At 38.9% G+C, this 9,842-nt stretch overlaps 1 pseudogene; it reads left to right on the top strand.

Moving 5' to 3' along the window:
• Positions 1 to 5,224: 5,224 nt before the first annotated feature.
• On the top strand, positions 5,225 to 6,591 carry LOC128567383 (protein aurora borealis-like; annotated as a pseudogene).
• Positions 6,592 to 9,842: the final 3,251 nt, after the last annotated feature.

Genomic DNA, 9,842 nt, shown 5'->3' with positions numbered 1-9,842 from the left:
TGTACATTGGGTATTTTTTCTTCCATTCTTGGGATACTTTACTAAGAAGAATATGTTCCAGCTCCATCCATGTAAACATGAAAGAGGTAAAGTCTCCATCTTTCTTTAAGGCTGCATAGTATTCCATGGTATACATATACCACAATTTATTAATCCATTCGTGGATCGATGGGCACTCGGCTTTTTCCATGACTTAGCAATTATGAATTGGGCTGCAATAAACATTCTGGTACAAATATCTTTGTTATGTTGTGATTTTTGGTCTTCTGGGTATATGCCCAGCAGAGGAATTACAGGATTGAATGGCAGATCTATTTTTAGATCTCTGAGTGTTCTCCATATATCTTTCCAAAAGGAATGTATTAATTTGCATTCCCACCAGCAGTGCAGAAGTGTTCCCTTTTCTCCACATCCACGCCAACATCTCTGGTCTTGAGATTTTGTGATATAGGCTAGTCTCATTGGAGTTAGATGATATCTCAAAGTAGTTTTGATTTGCATTTCTCTGATGATTAAAGATGATGAGCATTTTTTCATATGTCTGAAGGCCTTGCGCCTGTCTTCTTCAGAGAAGTTTCTCTTCAAATCCCTTGCCCAGCCTGCGATGGGATCCCTTGTTTTTTTCTTGCTGATGCGTTTGAGTTCTCTGTGGATTCTGGTTATTAAACCTTTGTCAGAGTTATACCCTGCAAATATCTTCTCCCATTCTGAGGGCTGTCTGCTTGCTCTGCTTACTGTGTTCTTAGCTGTGCAGAAGCTTTTTAGTTTGATCAAGTCCCAGTAGTGTATTTTTGAAGCTGCTTCAATTGCCCGGGGGGTTCTCCTCCTATTGACATTTTGGACCAAGTAATTCTTTCTTGTGAGATGCTTGTGTATACAAGATGTTTACAGGATCACACCCCCAGTTATGACAATCAAAAACAACTCTACACATTGTCAAGTGTCCTGAGGGCGGCTGAGAACAACTCTGGTTGAAAACCACATATCTAAAATAGGCAGATGCTGTACAAGACTGCCTGCAAAATGTTAAAGTTCCAGGGCAAAATAAACATGCTGTTCCTTGTTCATAAAATATTAAGAATTACAAACAGAGCATTAAACCAGGTGTCAGGTCCTTCTAAGGATTAGGGCTTGTGTTACTACACAGGTCATAACCCCAAGAACTTGGCCCTCCGCTATGTTATTCCACTCCATTCCTCAGTATCACAGTGCTAATAACACATTTCTATCATTTACAACTTTCAGCAGCCAAGCTTATAACTATCAACAACTCCCATGCTTCTTCCATGATGTATATTGGGCGGTTGATTCCACTACCACCTTAGTTTAGTTCCAAACCATTTATCCACACTCAGTATCCTGTTTACCATCTTCCCAGGTACGAATATCTTTACTTCATTTCTGTATTCAAATACTCATTGGAACAAGACGAGGGCTTCTTATTTAATAGTCAGCTTTTCTTCTACTAGGACTACACTGCCTACTCTCTACCCATTACCAGATAGTCCTGGGCTGTCTTGGATCAAGTGTATCCCACTCTGCACCTCCATCCCTCCATCTCCCCCATGTGCTTCCCCACTGTGACTGTGCCCTAGTGTAGGCCCTCCAAAATAACTCATTGCAATCAGCTTGATGAACACAATTTCATTAAGGTGACTTGTTTTTTTGACCAAAAACTTTCATTTACTGAATATTTTTCTAATGTGCTAGACATTAGTATTTGAAATACTATGTCAGTTTTTATACAGATGAAGAAAACAAGGCTTTGAAAACTTTCAAAGAAAATCTATAGACTACCCAAGATCACAGGGTAAAACCCAGGACTTAAAGCCCTGTCTATTTAACTCCAAAGCCTTAACCACTCTCTCATATTTCTTGGTGTACACTTGTTGATATGAAGTGGCTTCCTACTTCATTTTTATTTCTCAGGGTCATTTGCATTTTTGTGGATCATGTGACTAATTCTTACCAATGAAATGTGAGCGGAGTTAAGTGTGGGTCACTTTTAGCATGAAAAGGTCCCCTGTTCTATCACCTGATTTTAATGAATAAGACAACCTGGAGAGTCAACAATTAAAAACACAAAACAGAACTCAGCTGGCTCTTTAATGAGAGGCTAGAGCAGATGTCTACACCCCTTGGAACACAGGGATATGGGTATATTATACGAAAAAGTAATAAATTTCTATTACACAAAGCTAATGGAATCTTAAGTTTTATTTTTTACTATAGCTAGTATAGTCCTAATTAAAACACTTCTCATTTCATTGATATAGTTCAAGATTGTGAATGCATATTTAAATGCAGTGTCCCTCCAGAAGCCTTGAAATCTTGCTCATTAAACAATTTTCTTTAACATACTAATCCTGACAGGTAAATGTTCATTCTTTCTTTGACTAATATTTTAGGCCCATTTTTAGTCCAATTCAGTTCATACTATATATATATATATATATTTTTTTTTTTTTTTTTGCAGTTTTTGGCCGGGGCTGGGTTCGAACCCACCACCTCTGGCATATGGGGCTGGTGCCCTACTCCTTTGAGCCACAGGCACCGCCCAATTCATACTATATTTTAAATGGCCTTGACTCATTAAATGGGAGAATTTTCCAAATCTGCACACAATAAATATAAAGTTACATCTTTAAAAATATTTTTAAGTTAGTGTAAAAAATGGTTATTATTAAAGGGATAGTTTATGCACTGTGTAAATTTGAAGTTTTATCTGGTTCTTTGTTTTACATACGTTTTCTTAATCACTCAATCAGTGAAAAATTTGCCACTTCCTATCACCCCATGATCTGAATAGACAGTATGAACTTACATAAACAACAAGATTATTTTCCTTTACCTTTATAATTTGTACACTTGTATGGTCATTCATTGGGCAAAGGGGGTGGACCTTCAGTAAATCATTTCTCATTTTCAACTTCTCTTTTTCTCTACTGATGAGAAATAAAATCTGACTTCCTTTTCGCAAAATTGAAATGATAAAATATTGGTTAAAATGATTAAAAATCACTGACTCTTAGAAAGGATACAATCCAGACAGAAGAAAGAAGAATGAGAATGTCAAAGAAACAGCAGTGCTCCAAAGTAACTCATAGATTTGCTATGTCATCAAAAATAATAAAAATAAAAATAAAAAATTCAGTATTTGGTAAGGCTCATTCAGTGCATATAGGAAGATAAGACCCACCAATAAAGAGTCTGTTTTTTCAGCATTTCCTGTAAGTTAGAAGTGGTTTCAGGTGCCTGCCTGCAGCTAAACTTTACATTCCCTTTGCAAAATCAGACATATGAAATTTTAGAATGCAATGTAAAGTTGTGGGCTTTATAAACGTATTACATATTTGAATAATCATACTGTATAGAATAAGTCCCAGAATTTCGAGTGGGCGTGATTTTTCTGCTTTGATGTTAGAAATGTTTGTTTCATCACTGGTAAAAGTCACAAAGGATTGGATCCAGAAATATCATGAATACAGGACAGATTAATCTTCCATAATGATATAAATACTGTTGATGTAAGAGGTAAGATACGGTCTTCACATTCAGCAAACAAAAAATACATAATGTGATCCCAACATGGTAAGAAGATTGAGACAGAATTCCAGCAAGTTACTACCTCACCAAACCCTCCATTTGCCTGAGACTTCGGTCTGAGACTCCCGGAGCTCTGCCTGCTGAAGGACACCCCAGAGGTGTCGCTTTAGTTCTCTGCTAATTCAGATGGCATCCGCACATGAGCTTTCCCACATTTCATTTTTTAAAACCGTCTTATTCTTTCTAATTCTTTTTACTTTGGGGGGAATATGACATTTTTGGGGAAAAATTACATTGACATATTTTTCAGATCTTAGGAGAACAAGGCAAACAAATACAAAGCTGTTGTATTTATTTGTAAGTTCAATGTACTCCTTAAGAATAGGATAATCTCAGTTTGATAAGCTGGAAACTTGATATTTTATGTGGTACAGTTTTCTCAGAGGCAAACTCTGTCTACTTTTTATGAGAACAGTGACAGTCCTCTCAGGAACAAGCAGGCTCCAAGCACCAAGCTTCAGTGCCTGAATTACACGTATAATTAAAACAGTGCAGGGAATGGTCAGTGGGCCCCACCCAGGTTTGTTATAAATAGCTAGGATCTTACATTGGGAATTTAATCTCACTCTGCTGGAACCCAAATCTTGTACTAATTTACTTTAGGCTAGGAATGTACTTTTGTTTTTGTCCTAAGGGGAAAAAAAATGAAAATAAAATTAGACAGTTTATCCTTGGATATGCTGGGTTTGGTGGAATGAGCAAACTTTTCTCTAGAAGGCCAGATAAATAGATTTGGCCTTGTGGGCCATATGGTTTCTGTCACAATTACTCAACTTTGTCTTTGTATCTCAAAAGCAACCACGGACAACAGGCCAAAAACTAGGACCCGGTGTGTACATGCCATAGTCTTAATTGGTAAGCCTCTGGGAATACCATGGATGCATTTAAATGAGGCTTTTTCAGTAGCTCAGGTATCAATGCCAAAACAACGTTGTTATATTTTTCAAGTGCAAGTCTACTTATTTATTTATTTATAGAGTCTTATTCTGTTGCCCCAGGCTAAAGCACCACTACATCACCCCTGCTCACAGCCCACCTCAAACTCCATGTCTCAAGCCATCATCCTGCCTCAGGCTCCGAGTAGCTAGACTACAGGCATCTGCCTCAACACCCAGCTAATTTTTCTATTTTAGTAAAAACAGGGTCTCCCTCCTTCTCAGGCTGGTCTCAAATTCCTGAGTTCAAGGTGTAGGGGAAACTGAGACCTGACTTTTAGCATAAGACTGGCTTTCTGCTTGAGAGACCTGGAGAATCACAAGAATGGCATGTGAGTTGTGTGCATGCAGATCAGAAAACTGGCCTCCAAGGGAGAATGTATATGTGAGGTGTAGCAGTAACAGTCATGGTGAAAATCCTCTAGATTCCAAAGGTCTCTTGATACTAGAGGCAGAGGTTGTGCTCAAGGTCTGCAATTTTGCAAAAACAAAGGTGAAGACATTCCTTTTGACCTTTTCCAAGTCCTCCCTAATCAGTGCTCATGTGGGACAAGAAGCTTTTGTCTACTTCTTTACATTTTATGGTAATAAATATGGACTTGGGACTTGAGGTTGGCACCCGGGAGCACCTTGGAGTTGGTATTGGGGGGTCCTTTTTATATACTTGTTTTTCTCTCTGTGCTATGGGAGATGTCAAAGAATCAAAAATGCAGATAACACCAGAAACTCCAGGAAGGATTCCTGTTTTAAATCCTTTTGAAAGTCCTAGTGATTGTTCTAATCTCCATGAACATACTCTTGCCGGTCCTTGTGTTTTTAAATCAACAAAATTACCAGCATTAAAAGTGATTCTCCAGTTGGAAAAAAGTTGAGCATTCATTCTGAGAAATGCAATTCTGCTTGTCAGACATTGCCGTCTCTTCCTGTGGATTTTAACTTAGAGAAAATATTAGGTGACTATTTCAGAGCTGATGAATTTGCAGATCAGTCTCCTGGAAACCTCAGCTCTTCATCTCTCAGAAGAAAGCTCTTTTTTGATGGAAACAGAAGCCTCCCTGACTCTTTATCTTTAGCTTCTTCCAGAAGTCCTCATAGCAGTGCTCAGACCTCACTTGAAGGTTTTTATACAATAGGTTTATTTTCTGTACACTGTAGGAGCCCTGTACAGACACCTGGTTCGGGGCAGTTTTCTTCTAGCCCTATTAAGGCTAGTGCAAAAAAATACAGTGTGGGAAGTATAACCAGCTCTTCATGTGTTTCTTCACCCGTTTTCTCACCAGTTGCATTTCACATAGGAAAGACCCCACTCCCAGAACAAAGGATGTTTATTTTCATTCTCCTGATGCTTCATCTGGAAAAAATTCTTATGGAATTACTAATCAGTACACCAGAAGTCCTTATATAGATGGCTGCTCACCGATTAAAAATTGGTCTCCTATGAGACTCGAGATGTGTAGTGGTGGTACTCAGGACGAGACCTCACTGATTCTCATACCTTTTACTCTTGAGACTCACGATGAAGATAAAGAAAATAAAGAGAATGTTTCTTCCACAGATGTTTCATCACCAGGCATGGGTGCTGCTGAAATACACCTACGGCAATTGAATAGTGACACTTCTACATGGGGCACACGTTTGATTGTGACTGCCATGTCTATTACACAAAATCAGTCCAGTGCTTCTGAGAAAGAGTTAGCACCACTGCAGGGTTGAAAACGAGGAGAATAACACTGTGGATATGGTTGATCCTACAGAACCAGGAGCTGAGAGCACTTGGATCAAGGGGTGAACAGGAGTTTACCTAGGACTGATTTTGTGAGCAGACTTTCCTTCAGTATTGAAAACTCTAACCTGTGCATGTCGCCTCTTGCTGAAAACAGTGTCATTCCTTGTGAGAGCACTAACATTCCCGTGGCTAGTGGCTATGGTATGCAGAATTGTGAAAGCAGCATTACGGATACAGTTGGGGCAGAAAGTTACTACAAAGAAAGTGATGTACAAACTTTACAAGTGGGAGATTAAATCTCAAAATTTTAATATAAAGCATTAACACGCAACCCAGGTGTTGAGGAAAAGAGCAATCCTTCTCAGCAGCAGTCCCGAGAACAACTCTATTAGAACCAAAGACTGTCCCAGAGGAGCCCCTCACGGATTTTTATGCACAGCGATAATGTGATGATTTGGAAAGAGTTGGTTCAAGTGACATGCTTAGCTTTCCTTTCCTCTTTAATGTGAAAAGTCAAGGGCTTAATTTGGTGACAAAGAACAGCACAAAAGCTCCTGGAACTTCGAATTACTGAATTACAAGTTTATTTTTCACCAAAATTTTGGTGTTCACCCTGACTGATGTGTTGTGACCAACCTGATCCTCCCTGTCTACAGGGTCAGTGAACTGTTAAACCTGACTGCCAGCACTGAATTCAGCAGTCCTGAGAACATGTGAAAATACATACAAACTAGGCGTATTTTTACATTAAAAAATTTGTCAACAGATGGATCATAACCTATGTGAAAGAAATGTTTAGAATCAAAACAAACATATTGAAAACGTAAAAAGGAAGTTAAACGGGTTTCCTAAAATTTTAGTTCTTGAACCATTTGTTCAATTCTGTGGAGGCAATTTAGTAGCAGTTAGTGATAACTGTTCTAGTTCCTGCTCTTACACCTGTTAATGATGGAAAGGTAGTAACGGCGGCAGCCTCACGTGTATTGTTATCTGTGGGATAAATGTGTGGTGCCCAGAATGAAACATCCCTGCGTCCCTAGAATAGGGACATCCTCTCCAGCTCAAATGTGGCTAAGAGGAGGAATGACCAGGAGAAACAATGAGGGCTGGGGGACACTGGAGTTCATGGAGACCAGGGGATGCAGGGCTCCTCAAACTGCGATCCGCGGGCCACATAAGGCGGTGTGATTGTATTTGTTCCCGTTGTGTTTTTTTACTTCAAAATAAGATATGTGCAGTGTGCATAGGAATTTGTTCATAGTTGTTTTTTTTAAACTATAGTCCGGCCCTGCAATGGTCTGAGGGACAGTGAACTGGCCCCTTGTTTAAAAAGTTTGAGGACCCCTGTCAGAGCTTTGATGTAATAGTTAGGACATGTGAGTTCAATCACTGCGACTATTTTTGAAACCTTATACCTGTGCTGGGAGCAGATGCATATATAAAACATGTTTGGAAATATTCTTAGAGAACATCTGTGTTTACACATCACCTTTTAAATTGCATCCTTCAAAAGGAAATAAAACATTTTTAGCCTTAGGAAATAAAAAAATAAATACAAACTTGAGGTTTACTAAGGCTCCTCTCAGAGTTCTTCAGTCTCCTGACACAGATTTTGTGCAAAGCCTCTTCATTCCTCTCATCAACACCCCTTCTTCTGGTGACCCCAAACCTTTTCATCAAGAGATCTTCCTGCTTGGGCCTCTCAGAGCACTAGGATTACAGGTGTGAGCCATCATGCCCAGCCCCTAAATTGCAATTATCTTGATCATCACTGCAATCTACCAATAGTAGATCCTAAAACATAAATTTTAGCTAATTGGGAATTTCTTTTTACCCAAGAAATTCCCTCATAGCTGCTGAAGTAAAGCACAGGTACTTACATAAATCATCTGTAGTAAGAGGGATTTAAAGGATATGAGTAGCTCAAGTCAAAAGGAGAAAGAGTGGCTTATACTGATATTTCTTTTGTTTTTATTTTCATTTCATCTTTTCAAGTTTTGTGGTTCCATGGGATAATCAACTACAGTGATTTTAAATTTTAGAGTGTATAAAAATCACTTGGAAGACTTGTTAAACTACAAATTGTTGAACCCTACTACCGGAGTTTCTGATTTTGTACATCTAGTATGGAGCCTCAGAATCTGAATTTCCAGCTTCCCAAGGGCTACTGATCAGTAGAATCACCTGTAGAAATCTTTAAGCAGATTCTCTAGGAGAGGAGTTCGGGCACACAAATAATTAAAAATTCCAATATTATGAGATTTTAGTGTTTGAATGGTTTTGAAAACAACAGTTAAAATATAAAATTGTTTTTCTTGATACTTCCATAGAATATCTCTATTTTTGAAGTCTTTCTTGTAACTGGCTATCAGTAAACCTATTTTTCAAACAAGGTAGTAAAGCAATAAAAATGGATTTTAGAAAGCACAATGTCTTCACCTGAGAAGTTCTCAAACATTTGGATAACTAAGATTGCAGAAGACTTCAGTGTTTTACATGTGGTTATCCAGTTTTAAACAAATGGGACTTAATTAAACAGAAAAACTTTAGTATAGCTAATCAAACAACAATCAAAACAAAAAGATAACCTTCAGAATGGGAAAACATATTTGCTTTTGTGCGACGCCTGTGGCTTAGTGGGTAGGGTGCTGGCCCCATATACACTGGGTGGTGGGTTCGAACCTGGATCTGGCCAAATTGCAATGAAAAATAGCCAGGTGTTGTGGCAGCATCTGTGGTCCCAGCTACTCAGGAGGCTGAGGCAAGAGAATCTTCTAAGCCCAGGAGTTGGAGGTTGCTGTGAGCTGTAGCACCACAGCACTCTACTGAGGGCAATAAAGTGAGACTCTGTCTCTAAAAAAGAAAAAAAAGAAAGAAAGAAAAAGATATCTGCTTATTATGAATCAGACAAAAACTTGATAACTAGCATCTATAGAGAACTCAGATTAATCAACAACAACAAAAAAAGACCCAACAATCCCACATCTCACTGGGCAAGAGACATCAACAGTATCTTCCGTAAAGACAAACAAATGGCTAACAAACATAAAAAAATGCTCATAGTTTCTAATCATCAGAGAAATGCAAATCAAAACTACCCAAAAATATCACCTAACCCCAGGGAGAATGGCCCACATCACAAAATCTCAAAGGTGCAGAGGCTGATGTGGCTGTGGAGAGAAAGGAACACTTTTACACTGCTGGTGGGACTGCAAACTAATACAACCTTTTTGGAAGGAAGTATGGAGAAACCTCAAAGCACTCAAATTAGACCCCCCATTTGATCCTGCAATCCCATTACTAGGCATCTACGTGTTGTGCCCAGGAGTTCCACAAATACTACACTGTGAAACAAGCTAAATTTGCAGCAAAGTCCTTTTATTAAAGAGCCAACTGGTGACTGCCTCAGTGCCCCAACTTGGGGTTTCTGAGAGCAGTCCTGAGTGCTTAAGGCTTGGTTTGCATCCTGGTTGGCAGGCAGGTTGTTCAGGTGCATTCAGGTGGGGGTAGCAAGTAAGCATTGTACAGAAGCAGAATTTTGTGGTTAGTGAGCCACACGTCATACATCGTTGTTT

This window comes from Nycticebus coucang, chromosome 16 (assembly GCF_027406575.1).
Source record: "Nycticebus coucang isolate mNycCou1 chromosome 16, mNycCou1.pri, whole genome shotgun sequence".
Lineage (NCBI taxonomy): Eukaryota > Metazoa > Chordata > Mammalia > Primates > Lorisidae > Nycticebus > Nycticebus coucang.
The sequence above is the reverse complement of the archived record's forward strand: the minus strand, read 5'-3'. Positions and strand labels throughout refer to the sequence as shown.